This window comes from Ranitomeya imitator, chromosome 6 (genome assembly GCF_032444005.1).
Source record: "Ranitomeya imitator isolate aRanImi1 chromosome 6, aRanImi1.pri, whole genome shotgun sequence".
Taxonomy (NCBI): domain Eukaryota; kingdom Metazoa; phylum Chordata; class Amphibia; order Anura; family Dendrobatidae; genus Ranitomeya; species Ranitomeya imitator.
Window position 1 is genome coordinate 54,043,871 of NC_091287.1, and position 14,934 is coordinate 54,058,804.

The window sequence follows — 14,934 nt, forward strand, 5'->3', positions numbered from 1 at the left end:
GCGGTGGTGGTGCGCACCCAACGTCAGACACACCGTTGTAATATGAGGGGCCCTGTGCCTGTAACGCCGGCCACAAGACAGTTCCCCCCCCCAGCTCAAACAGTGCTCTACCACTAGCAAAATTATCTCTCACAGCTTCACCAATGTGTAGTCTAGGCGCTGACATCCTTCAATGCCTGGCACTGACAATACCATTGTTTTGACATTTTTGTTATGTTAGGCCTTCGAAGCCTGTCTGCGGTCCCTTCTTTCTACAACTACTACACTGACCAGGCCACTGCTGGCCGTGTTACCCTGGAACCAATTTAAAAGTGCCTACAGTCAGCCCAATTTTGTTATGTTAGGCCTTCGAAGACTGTCTGCCGTCACTCCTTCCACTAGACTTCCACTGACCATACACTGCTGCCCATGTACCCCTGGAACCAATTTAAAGTGCCTACAGCCAGCCCAATTTTGTTATGTTAGGCCTTGGAAGCCTGTCTGCGGTCACTCCTTCCACTAGACTTCCACTGACCAGACCACTGCTGCCCGTGTACCCCTGGAACCAATTTAAAAGTGCCTACAGCCAGCCCAAGTTTGTTATGTTAGGCCTTGGAAGCCTGTCTGCGGTCACTCCTTCCACTAGGCCTCCACTGACCACACCACTGCTGTCCGTGTACCCCTGGAACCAATTTAAAATTGCCTACAGCCATGTGTTATTATTTTAGGCCTTCGATGCCTGTCTGCGGTCACTCCTTCCACTAGGCCTCCACTGACCACACCACTGCTGTCCGTGTACCCCTGGAACCAATTTAAAATTGCCTACAGCCAGCCCAATTTTTTTATTTTAGGCCTTCGATGCCTGTCTGCGGTCCATTCTTTCAACTACTACTACACTGACCAGGTCACTGCTGCCCGTGTACCCCTGGAACCAATTTAAAATTGCCTACAGCCATGTGTTATTATTTTAGGCCTTCGATGCCTGTCTGCGGTCACTCCTTCCACTAGGCCTCCACTGACCACACCACTGCTGTCCGTGTACCCCTGGAACCAATTTAAAATTGCCTACAGCCATGTGTTATTATTTTAGGCCTTCGATGCCTGTCTGCGGTCACTCCTTCCACTAGGCCTCCACTGACCACACCACTGCTGTCCGTGTACCCCTGGAACCAATTTAAAATTGCCTACAGCCAGCCCAATTTTTTTATTTTAGGCCTTCGATGCCTGTCTGCGGTCCATTCTTTCAACTACTACTACACTGACCAGGTCACTGCTGCCCGTGTACCCCTGGAACCAATTTAAAATTGCCTACAGCCATGTGTTATTATTTTAGGCCTTCGATGCCTGTCTGCGGTCACTCCTTCCACTAGGCCTCCACTGACCACACCACTGCTGCCCGTGTACCCCTGGAACCAATTTAAAATTGCCTACAGCCAGCCCAATTTTTTTATTTTAGGCCTTCGATGCCTGTCTGCGGTCCATTCTTTCAACTACTACTACACTGACCAGGTCACTGCTGCCCGTGTACCCCTGGAACCAATTTAAAATTGCCTACAGCCATGTGTTATTATTTTAGGCCTTCGATGCCTGTCTGCGGTCACTCCTTCCACTAGGCCTCCACTGACCACACCACTGCTGTCCGTGTACCCCTGGAACCAATTTAAAATTGCCTACAGCCATGTGTTTTTATTTTAGGCCTTCGATGCCTGTCTGCGGTCCATTCTTTCAACTACTACTACACTGACTAGGGCACTGCTGGCCGTGTTACCCTGGAACCAATTTAAAAGTGCCTACAGTCAGCCCAATTTTGTTATGTTAGGCCTTGGAAGCCTGTCTGCGGTCACTCCTTCCACTAGGCCTCCACTGACCACACCACTGCTGTCCGTGTACCCCTGGAACCAATTTAAAATTGCCTACAGCCATGTGTTATTATTTTAGGCCTTCGATGCCTGTCTGCGGTCACTCCTTCCACTAGGCCTCCACTGACCACACCACTGCTGTCCGTGTACCCCTGGAACCAATTTAAAATTGCCTACAGCCATGTGTTTTTATTTTAGGCCTTCGATGCCTGTCTGCGGTCCATTCTTTCAACTACTACTACACTGACCAGGGCACTGCTGGCCGTGTTACCCTGGAACCAATTTAAAAGTGCCTACAGTCAGCCCAATTTTGTTATGTTAGGCCTTCGAAGACTGTCTGCCGTCACTCCTTCCACTAGACTTCCACTGACCAGACCACTGCTGCCCGTGTACCCCTGGAACCAATTTAAAAGTGCCTACAGCCAGCCCAAGTTTGTTATGTTAGGCCTTGGAAGCCTGTCTGCGGTCACTCCTTCCACTAGACTTCCACTGACCAGACCACTGCTGCCCGTGTACCCCTGGAACCAATTTAAAAGTGCCTACAGCCAGCCCAAGTTTGTTATGTTAGGCCTTCGAAGCCTGTCTGCGGTCCATTCTTTCAACTACTACTACACTGACCAGGTCACTGCTGCCCGTGTACCCCTGGAACCAATTTAAAAGTGCCTACAGCCAGCCCAAGTTTGTTATGTTAGGCCTTGGAAGCCTGTCTGCGGTCACTCCTTCCACTAGACTTCCACTGACCAGACCACTGCTGCCCGTGTACCCCTGGAACCAATTTAAAAGTGCCTACAGCCAGCCCAAGTTTGTTATGTTAGGCCTTGGAAGCCTGTCTGCGGTCACTCCTTCCACTAGGCCTCCACTGACCACACCACTGCTGTCCGTGTACCCCTGGAACCAATTTAAAATTGCCTACAGCCATGTGTTATTATTTTAGGCCTTCGATGCCTGTCTGCGGTCACTCCTTCCACTAGGCCTCCACTGACCACACCACTGCTGTCCGTGTACCCCTGGAACCAATTTAAAATTGCCTACAGCCATGTGTTTTTATTTTAGGCCTTCGATGCCTGTCTGCGGTCACTCCTTCCACTAGGCCTCCACTGACCACACCACTGCTGTCCGTGTACCCCTGGAACCAATTTAAAATTGCCTACAGCCATGTGTTATTATTTTAGGCCTTCGATGCCTGTCTGCGGTCACTCCTTCCACTAGGCCTCCACTGAGCACACCACTGCTGTCCGTGTACCCCTGGAACCAATTTAAAATTGCCTACAGCCAGCCCAATTTTTTTATTTTAGGCCTTCGATGCCTGTCTGCGGTCCATTCTTTCAACTACTACTACACTGACCAGGTCACTGCTGCCCGTGTACCCCTGGAACCAATTTAAAATTGCCTACAGCCATGTGTTATTATTTTAGGCCTTCGATGCCTGTCTGTGGTCACTCCTTCCACTAGGCCTCCACTGACCACACCACTGCTGTCCGTGTACCCCTGGAACCAATTTAAAATTGCCTACAGCCATGTGTTATTATTTTAGGCCTTCGATGCCTGTCTGCGGTCACTCCTTCCACTAGGCCTCCACTGACCACACCACTGCTGCCCGTGTACCCCTGGAACCAATTTAAAATTGCCTACAGCCAGCCCAATTTTTTTATTTTAGGCCTTCGATGCCTGTCTGCGGTCCATTCTTTCAACTACTACTACACTGACCAGGTCACTGCTGCCCGTGTACCCCTGGAACCAATTTAAAATTGCCTACAGCCATGTGTTATTATTTTAGGCCTTCGATGCCTGTCTGCGGTCACTCCTTCCACTAGGCCTCCACTGACCACACCACTGCTGTCCGTGTACCCCTGGAACCAATTTAAAATTGCCTACAGCCATGTGTTTTTATTTTAGGCCTTCGATGCCTGTCTGCGGTCCATTCTTTCAACTACTACTACACTGACCAGGGCACTGCTGGCCGTGTACCCCTGGAACCAACATCAGAAAATATAAAAATAAGTATTTTGCTTATAAAAAAGAAAATACTGGTGAGATATCAAATGCAGACATTTTAACATTAAAAACAAACACACAACTAAAATCTGGTACAGTACTAAAAATGGCCACCAGCTACAATTACTTTCTCCTGCAAGTAGTTAACTGAAAGTTTTTTTAAATTGAAAACACACATATGGCATCCACCGAGTGTTGTCCTGTCGCGTCTTCTTTATATTATTGCCGAGAAGATGCAAAATAATGAAAATAATGAAATCATTAATTACCAAAATAATAGAGAAAGTCAACACCACATTGCAAATAAACATTCATTCCAAATAAAGAAGCAGGGCGCGTCCGAGGGTGAGTATATACCTAATAAGAATCTAATCACCCTCGGACGCGCAATGCTTATTTCCAACAGCCTTCCTTCCTAAGAATCAGCCCTTCCGTCGTGTAGAGAGACGTTGTGTTACACTCCAAGGTGTTCCCCAGGTTGCCTTTCCTGAGCTTCGATCTTCCGGCTCTCGTTTAGTAGTTCTTGGAAACTACACTGCATTAGGCCTTCAAATTGGGTATGGGGTGTAGAGAGAGGGTGTGTTACACTCCAAGGTGTTCCCCAGGTTGCCTTTCCTGAGCTTCGATATTCCGGCTCTCGTTTAGTAGTTGTTGGAAACTACACTGCATTAGGCCTTCAAATTGGGTATGGGGTGTAGAGAGAGGGTGTGTTACACTCCAAGGTGTTCCCCAGGTTGCCTTTCCTGAGCTTCGAAATTCCGGCTCTCGTTTAGTAGTTGTTGGAAACTACACTGCATTAGGCCTACAAATTTGGTATGGGGGAAACATTGGCGCATCTGCGGTCCCTCCTTCCTCTAGGCCTCCACTGACCTGTCTACTGCTGCCCGTGTTCCCCTGGAACCAATTTTAAATTGCCTACAGGCAGCCCAATTTATTATGTTAGGGCTTCGAAGCCTGTCTGCGGTCCCTCCTTCCACTAGGCCTCCACTGACCTGTCTACTGCTGCCCGTGTACCCCTTGAACCAACATCATAAAATAAAAAAAAAAGGATTTTGCTTATAAAAAAGAAAATACTGGTGAGATATCAAATGCAGACATTTTGACATTAAAAACAAACAAACAGCTAAAATCTGGTACAGTACTAAAAATGGCCACCAGCTACAATTACTTTCTCCTGCAAGTAGTTAACTGAAAGGTTTTTTAAATTGAAAACACACATATGGCATCCACCGAGTGTTGTCCTGTCGCGTCTTCTTTATATTATTGCCGAGAAGATGCAAAATAATGAAAATAATAAAATCATTAATTACCAAAATAATAGAGAAAGTCAACACCACATTGCAAATAAACATTCATTCCAAATAAAGAAGCAGGGCGCGTCCGAGGGTGAGTATATACCTAATAAGAATCTAATCACCCTCGGACGCGCAATGCTTATTTCCAACAGCCTTCCTTCCTAAGAATCATCCCTTCCGTGGTGTAGAGAGACGTTGTGTTACACTCCAAGGTGTTCCCCAGGTTGCCTTTCCTGAGCTTCGATCTACCGGCTCTCGTTTAGTAGTTGTTGGATACTACGCTGCATTAGGCCTTCAAATTGGGTATGGGGTGTAGAGAGATGGTGTGTTCCACTCCAAGGTGTTCCCCAGGTTGCCTTTCCTGAGCTTCGATCTTCCGGCTCTCGTTTAGTAGTTCTTGGAAACTACACTGCATTAGGCCTTCAAATTGGGTATGGGGTGTAGAGAGAGGGTGTGTTACACTCCAAGGTGTTCCCCAGGTTGCCTTTCCTGAGCTTCGATATTCCGGCTCTCGTTTAGTAGTTGTCGGAAACTACGCTGCATTAGGCCTACAAATTGGGTATGGGGTGTAGAGAGAGGGTGTGTTACACTCCAAGGTGTTCCCCAGGTTGCCTTTCCTGAGCTTCGATATTCCGGCTCTCGTTTAGTAGTTGTCGGAAACTACGCTGCATTAGGCCTACAAATTGGGTATGGGGTGTAGAGAGAGGGTTTGTTACACTCCAAGGTGTTCCCCAGGTTGCCTTTCCTGAGCTTCGATCTTCCGGCTCTCGTTTAGTAGTTGTTGGAAACTACGCTGCATTAGGCCTTCAAATTGGGTATGGGGTGTAGCGAGAGGGTGTGTTACACTCCAAGGTGTTCCCCAGGTTGCCTTTCCTGAGCTTCGATCTTCCGGCTCTCGTTTAGTAGTTCTTGGAAACTACACTGCATTAGACCTTCAAATTGGGTATGGGGTGTAGAGAGAGGGTGTGTTACACTCTAAGGTGTTCCCCAGGTTTCCTTGCCATTGCTTCGGTCTTCCGACTCTCGTTTAGTAGTTGTAGAAAAGTACACTGCATTAGGCCATACAAAATGGGTATGGGGTGGAGAGAGATGGTGTGTTACACTCCAAGGTGTTCCCCAGGTTGCCTTTCCTGAGCTTCTATCTTCAGGCTCTCATTAAATTGTGGTTAAATGGAACAACTGCATTTGGCGTACTAGTTGGTTTGGGGCCTACTATCGGTGTCTGCCACTCCTTGCTGTTCTCCTCCACTGAACAAAGCTGTGCCGCCTGTTTACTACGGTTGCCAATTTTGAACTGCATTTCGACTACTTACTGATTTGGCCCTACTCTCTGTGTCAGCCTCTCATTCCAGTTGTCCTCCACTGCAATGCCCCCTGGTTATTCCTGTGTTACCAATTTTGAACTGCATTTAGCCCACTTTCTTCTTTGGGCCTATATCTGTGTTTCCACTTCATCGTGCCCATTGCCCAGCCAGTGATAGATGAGTCTGCTGGTACATTGACCCATAACGCAACATTCCCCGTGCACGCTACACAACAACATTGTGACCCTGCTGAAAGTCAGGTTGCTCTTCCCGCATACCATACCACCTTACACGGGGACAAAGAGGAAGGTGCAGATGAAAGTGCAGGTTCCTTCATCAGGTGGGGGGAGGAATACTAGTTGGCGACGTCACTGGCACAGGGCCTCTCATAGTACGCAAAAGTGTTGCTGCCGGTGGGAGGCGCCCCCGCCGTGCAAACACACCGCTGTACTTTGAGGGGCCCTGTGCCAGTGCCAATGCCAACGAGTGGGCCCCCCCTGCTTGCTCAGGTTCACAGCACTTGCAAAGTTGAAATACTTACCTCTCCCTGCTCCACTGCCGTGACGTGGTCCAGATTTCCTGGGCCCACTAATTACTTGAACCAGCCCTACCCCCCACAACTTTAGCCAAATGACCCCCAATTTCAAATGCCTTCCAATTATTATAAGGTAAATTACGCTTGACAAGCTTCATTAAGAAGAATGGATGGTTTTGACATTAAAATGGGCACTCTAGGTGTTTTCCTGGCCCCCACTCACTGCCGACTATGCTGCCCCATTGACTTGCATTGGGTTTCGTGTTTCGGTCGATCCCGACTTTACGTCATAATCGGCCGATTTCACTCGACCCGACTTTGGACATAGTCGGGTTTCGCAAAACCCGGCTCGACTCTAAAAAGGTCAAGGTCGCTCAACTCTACAGACGACAATCACAACACAATGCACGGACTGGCCGGTGGCTCTCCTGACTCGAGCGTGACAGCTACAGAGAAATACATGCTGTCATGTTCGGGTCAGTAGAGCTGCTAGCCAGTCCAAGCATTGCGCTGCGATCATTGCCCGTGTTTATTCGGCCGTTTGACTGCACCCTTAGGCTGAATTCAGATGATGCACTAGGTTGATATGTAAACTGGACCAGACTGACACATGCAATTTTTTCCAAGAAGAGGTCAGTGTGGAAAATTGGCCAAGTTCACTAGTGTAGGGATGTGGACTGTCTTACCCTGTCTCTGCCGCTGAAGACAAGTGACGCCCTGTGTGAATACCGTTGTGCGGTTTTATTTGTGAAAGTAACGTGTGTAATCTAATGTATTATGGTGATGTACAGTATAAGGTGTTAATGCATAATGTGAATATAGCATAAGGATAAGCCTAGGACAGCATAGGATATAAAACAGGTTAGCATGTAGATAGGAAATGGTTAAGGATAGCACTAGCCCTGTGGAAGGGCACTAGTGCTGATAAGAAGGGGGTCATTTCTTGGTTAGAGGGAGTTTAGTGTGAGCCAGTGAATTGCCTAGTGAAGGCCAAGTTCAGGTGGGGTGGGCTGCTAGGGGCAGCATGAGCCAAATGTTCAGGGCAGTGGGCAGCCAAATAGAGATCCTTGATGGACATGCCAACAGTGTCTGGAGCCTTGGGCTCAGGCCAGGTACCATGGAGCGGGTCTGGTTTTCCGACATCACGAGGTCAGTAGACATGGAGTTACATGAAGGGCATGTGGTTGGACCTGGTGCATCCTCGGAGTGGACAACAAATCCCTGGGGCTGATGGAGTCAGCGGGTTTGGGGTTAGTCCAAAATAAACATGTGGTGGGACAGAAGAGTTGTGCTAAGGAGGAAGGAAGACTGCATTGCTGTACCCTATCCCACCCGTACCCACCTGATGAACTTGGACTGTTTAGTAAAAGTTTGACTGTTGCAAAGAAACTGGTACCTCATGTATTGTGTGCGGCAGCTCCTGAGGTCGGAATCCTTTAGACAGCGGACAACTGTGGCCTACAAGTGAGTCTGATGCACACCACACCCTACAGCACACTGGGACTGGGACAGCCCTTGTCTGTATGGTGGCAGAGCGTGGCCAGACAGCAGCTCAGTCGTGACTACCGCTCTGCAGCACTTTACATTAGCACATATGCTATCCGTGCGTGATCGGTTGTGCACGTGTGTGGTCAACTTTCCACATCGTGCTCATGAGAATCAAAATATTCTACACCAGGTCTACAGATAGGAAGTCCAAAAAATTTCTGATCACTCTGTTCACTACTTCATCTTGCGTCTTCTATCCTGGGTCAAAAAAGTGAGTTAATCAAATCTGTAGGGTACATGCACACAATATCTTTTTCAGGTAACTTACAGAGTTGATTCCATCTGAAAAAAGTGCTAAACACTCAAAAGAAAGAACATGTCCACTGCAATGTAAAAAACACTTGCAGTTCATGTGTTTAATCTTCTGACCTTTTTTTTAGCGCTTCAGGGTTCCAAAGTAAACGATAAATGCAGGGATCCGACCATTATTCACTAGTTTATTCAGTACAAGTTTAAGGGGAAATAAAGGTGGTGGCCAAAGACATTGCATAAGATGACCGAATAGACACCAAAAAAGCCACTTCAGGACAAAAGGATTAGGCGAAACCTGAAAAGTATTGCTCCTTAAAAACATACCGAGTTTGCATTCATCTAAAAAACATTGTATTCACATACCCTTAGGGTGTTTTCACATTGTGTTCCCACAACTAGTCCCACAACTATTCTGTGACCCCGTCAGGATTTGTACGTGTGCACCGATGGGCCATAGACTATAATGGTGCTGTCTATTACATCTGGGTGTCAGCCTCTAGTAGGCGTACACGCTCGAAAATTATACACATTCGCTCTGCCAGCACCACTATAGTCTATGGCCCAGTCAGGGCAGACGTCCAAATCCTGTTTTGCGGGGAATTCAGGCGTAGACCTAGAAGGGTCCACCCAATGAGTGCCAGAATGCAATGTGAAAGCACCCTTAGAAGCAGAAATACCCTTTTCCACCCCCATATAAAGCCGTCACTTCATGCCGTAATACAGCACATCATCCATGCTACATGCTAGGTAAATACAGCCAGGACTTAGGGTTATCAGGATCACAGGCACTTAATAAGAACTCCCATGAAACCAGTAGCTGGAGAACTAAAACCAAGTCTGACTTAATCCCCTGGGATTTCTGCTGAGAGCACAACAGAGCATCTCCTGTAGACCTAAGAAGGAGCAATAAAGTCATCACTAGATGCTTACTAAATCCCCTCCAAGACAAGTGAGATATCTCAAGAGCAGGAAGTAACAGTTAATACCCATTGTTAGGAGTCTGAGCCATCAATGCCTCCATCCCTGCAATTTCCCCAATTTTCTTTCTTTAAGACACCATGAATGAATGATATCCATGTGAATGATGTCTTCTGTGTTACAGATAATATGGCACTGGCTAAACATTTGTCTGGCTATATCTAGCTAAGGTCTATGGGGTATTGTACAAAGCAGCAAAGTAAAACAACTTTTATATACACTGCTCAAAAAAATAAAGGGCACACTTAAACAACAGAATATAACTCCAAGTAAATCAATCTTCTGTGAAATCAAACTGTCCACTTAGGAAGCAACACTGTTTGACAATCAATTTCACATGCTGTTGTGCAAATGGAATAGACAACAGATGGAAATTATTGGCAATTATCAAGACACTCAATAAAGGAGTGGATCTGCAGGTGGGGACCACAGACCACATCTCAGCACCAATGCTTTCTGGCTGATGTTTTGGTCACTTTTGAATGTTGGTTGTGCTTTCACACTCATGGTAGCATGAGACGGACTCTACAACCCACACAAGCGGCCCAGGTAGTGCAGCTCTTCCAGGATGGCACATCAATGCGAGCTGTGGCAAGAAGGTTTGCTGTCTGTCAGCGCAGTCTCCAGAGGCTGGAGGCGCTACCAGGAGACGGGCCAGCACACCAGGAGACATGGAGGGGGCTGTAGGAGGGCAACAACCCAGCAGCAGGACTGCTACCTCAGCCTTTGTGCAAGGAGGAACAGGAAGAGCACTGCCAGAGCCCTGCAGAATGACCTCCAGCAGGCCACAAGTGTGCATGTGTCTGCACAAATGGTTAGAAACTGACTCCATAAGGGTGGTCTGAGTGCCCGACGTCCACAGATGAGGGTTGTGCTCACAGCCCAACACAGTGCAGGACTCTTGGCATTTGCCACAGAATACCAGGATTGGCAAATTCACCACTGGCACCCTGTGCTCTTCACAGATGAAAGCAGGTTCACACTGAGCATATGTGACAGAGTCTGGAGACTCCATGGAGAGCGATCTGCTGCCTGCAACATCCTTCAGCATGACCGGTTTGGCAGTGGGTCAGTAATGGTGAGAGGTGGCATTTCTTCCGAGGGCCGTATAGCCCTCCATGTGCTTGCCAGAGGTAGTCTGACTGCCATTAGGTACCAAGATGAGATCCTCAGACCCCTTGTGAGACCATATGATGGTGCGGTAGGCCCTGGGTTCCTCCTAATGCAGGACAATGCCAGACTTCATGTGGCTGAAGTGTGTCAGCAATTCCTGCAAGATGAAGGCATTGAAGCTATGGACTGGCCCGCTCGTTCCCCAGACCTGAATCTGATTAAACACATCTCGGACATCATGTCTCGCACCATCCACCAACATCACATTGCACCACAGACTGGCCAGGAGTTGGAGGATGCTTTAGTCCATGTCTGGGAGGAGATCCCTCAGGAGACAATCCGTCGCCTTATCAGGAGCATGCCCAGGCGTTGTAGGGAGATCATACAGGCACGTGGAGGCCACACACACACACTGCTGAGCATCATTTCCTTGTCTTGAGGCTTTTCCACTGAAGTTGGATCAGCCTGTAATTTGATTTTCCACTATGATTTTGAACATTGTTCCAAATCCAGACCTTCATGGGATATTCATTTTGATTTACATTGTTGATTTTTATGTTTTATTGTTCTCAATGCTTTCCACTATGCAGTGAATAAAAATTTACAACTGGAATATTTTATTCAGTGATCTCTAGGATGTGGTGTTTTACTGTTTCCTTTATTTTTTTGAGCAGTGTATTTAACCAAAACTTAGCATGAGCCCATACAGAAGTGTCCATGTTTGCCATCTCATAGCAGCAATGTTAGGAAAACAGACGCTGCGGTGTTAAAGTAAAAAAATGTCCATTATCCCATAGTCTACATAATGGATGTCAAATACACAGTGGGACAAAATTAAAAACTTGGACAAAGTCACAGGCTGCCCATAATGTTTATTAAAAAAAATGTCTACAATTGATGTAGATTTTCCTTATCAAATATAATGATGAAACTTCATATGGAAACAAACTCAAAATGGTTGTCCCACGAACAAAGTACATTTTAATTAATAAACCTTAAAATAAAATTAGCACAATCACTAATGGGGAATACTGGAATAGTATAATATGTTATGTAAGAGCTGTATAAAGCATACGGCCCAATGGCCTAATTTATACATGTAATAACAAAGGATAAATAACCTTGAATTAATATATAATATAGATAAAGTGTGCTAATAAATGTACCCCCAAACACAGTATGATACCCCCACAGTGAATTCCTCCACACGGAAGGTACGAAGATCCTACTGTACCACCCCAGCAAAGTATGGTTACCCATCACAGTATGATGCCCCAATGTGATCCCCAAACAGTATAATGGGCACCAAACAGTCCTCCATACAGTATAATGGGTCCCACATAGTCCTCCATACAGAACAATGGGCCCAGGATAGCCCTCCATACAGAATAATGGGCCTCGCCTAGCCCTTCATATAGAATAATGGGCCCGTCATAGTACTCCATACAGTATAATGGGACACACATGGTCCCCAATACAATATAATCCGCTGCACATAATACTCCATACAGCATAAAGGGCCCCGCATAGTCTTCAATACAGAATAATGGACCCTAAATAGTCCTCCATACAGAAAAATGGGCCTCGCATAGCCCTCCATATTGAAAAATGGGTCCCACATAGTCATCCATAGAGTATAATGCGCCTCTCATAGTCCTCCATACAGTATAATGGGCTCCACATAGTCCTCCATACAGTATCATGGGACTACAGAGGATTATTCTACATATTAACTACAGAAATGATGACATACATTTTAGAACAACTAAAGTCATCAGAAGTGTCCCCGACAAGCTTGCTAAATGTTTCCAATGACAATCAACAGAATTGTGAATGGGGTACAATGCAGGACACGGGGCAAATCAGTGTACATAGATTACAAATATACACTGCTCAAAAAAATAAAGGGAACATTTAAACAACAAAATGTAACTCCAAGTCAATCACATTTCTGTGAAATCTACCTGTCCAGTCATGAAGCAACACTGATCGTGAATCAATGTCTCCTGCTGCAGAAATGATCGGCAATTAGTAAGACAACCCCTGTAAAGGAGTAGTTCTGCAGGGTTAGGATCCCTTTAGGGTTACGATCCCTACCCCTAACCCTACCCCTAACTATTTCTGTTTATAGTGGGTTTTTTACTTTTTTTTAATGATTGGCAGCTGTCACACATTTCTCAGCATGCGTTTAAAAAACGCAAACGCATGAAAAAACGCATGTAAACGCGGTAAAACACCGCGTTTTTTACACCACATGCAAAAACGCATGCGTCAAAAAAACGCAGCGTTTGCATGCGTTTTTTCACCATGCGTTTTTTACCGCAAAAACGCACCCAAAAAAACGCAAATGTGAAACCAGCCTTACATTGTTCTGTGAAGACTTTACCAAGATTTTGGAGCGTGCTTATAATAACTTTCGTACATTCATTCAGGAGAGCATTTATGAAGTCAGATATTGATGAATGAGGAGAAGACTGGACTCATAATCTCTGTTCTGGTTCAGTCCAATATGTAATCAGTGGCATGGAGTTCAGGGCTGTGCGGACTAGTCAAGATTTTCCACACCAAACTTCTCCAACCATGCGTTCGTAGACCTTGATTTGTGCACTAAGGAACAGAAAACGGTCTTCTCCAAACTGCTCCTAGGGCAGTCTCAGTGTCCCCTACGTGATGTATATACAGCAGATCTCTTTCTGCGGTGAAGTCACTGAGCTTGAACTGCAGTGAACTCAGTCACTTGTTCCCACGGTGCTGAGGTCAGCACAGATTAGCCTGGCAGGGATCACGTGGCGATGACATCACCACCAGTCACCGATTCTGCACTCGCAGCAGCTTAGTCACCAGTTGTTTTCATCTTGGACGGTCGCATCGTGGCAGAGTGCAGTTTGAAAACTATTTATCCCCCAGACATAGATTACGGCGTGGTGATGGACAGGTGAGGGATTTTTTTTATTTTACTACAGGAGACGAGGGATTCAGTGGAATTAGGCGTTATACTCACCTAACAGTGTTTGTTATTTTAAAATAAAAGTGGAAAAGTGTTTTTTTTTTTTTATTTCTAGTAATGGACTTTATTCTGGCTGTCTTTATTTACCATGTAACTATAGGATTAGTAACAGATAGGTGTTATAAATGCCTCTCTATTACTAACAAGTGGGCTTGATGTCACCTGACCAAAGGTGACATCAACCCCACAAATATGAACCCCACTTGCCACTCCTACAGGGCAAGTGGGAAGAGCTGAGGAAAGCACCAGAATTGGCACATCTAATAGATGTGCCATTTCTGGCCGGCTGTGGCTATTTTCAGGCTGGGGGAGAGGTCAATATCCATGGCCCCTTACCAGCCCTCAGCTTTAGCAAGGCTGGTTGTCAAAAAATGGAGGAGACCCCAAGCTGATTTTTTAATTTTTTCTTTAAATAATTAAAAAAGCTGCGTGGTTTAAATAATTAAAAAAGCAGTGTGGAAACCTCTCTATTGATAATCAGCCTTGCTGAAGTTGACAGCTGAGGAGTGCAGCCCTCCGCTGTCAGTTTTGCCTGGCTGGTGAACAAAAATACAGGGGAACCCACAATGTTTTTTTTTCATTTGTTTATAGCGCAGGTGGTGGGTGCTGCCTGCTGTCATTGTTATCACTTGAATACAACTTTCATCATTCTCCCCTGCTTGCGTTGATCACGGTAGAGCAGGGGAGAATGATGCAAGCAGTTTTCAGCACCCGGTGCCGGGGAACAGCCCTAACTGTACCGCGGTTCCCTGGCGTCGCTGCGTGTCATACTGATGCAGCAGACAAGGAAAATGGTGTGCACTCAGGTCAGGGACAAGGAGGTGCTGGTAAACTGACCGTGAGGTCAAGTCAATCATTCAAAAAAGATTACCGCACACTCAAGACTGGTAAGATGCAAAAGGTGTATGCCAATTTTATTGAAGAAAACAAAACAAAAAAGAAGTGGTTGCCACATTCATATTCATCTAAAATAGACAAAAACCCGACGTAGGGGGTGTACGACCGATCCCTTGTTAAGGCACAACCTTATAATAAAGCCAGTCCGGGCAGAAGTGTCCCGGGAGCACAG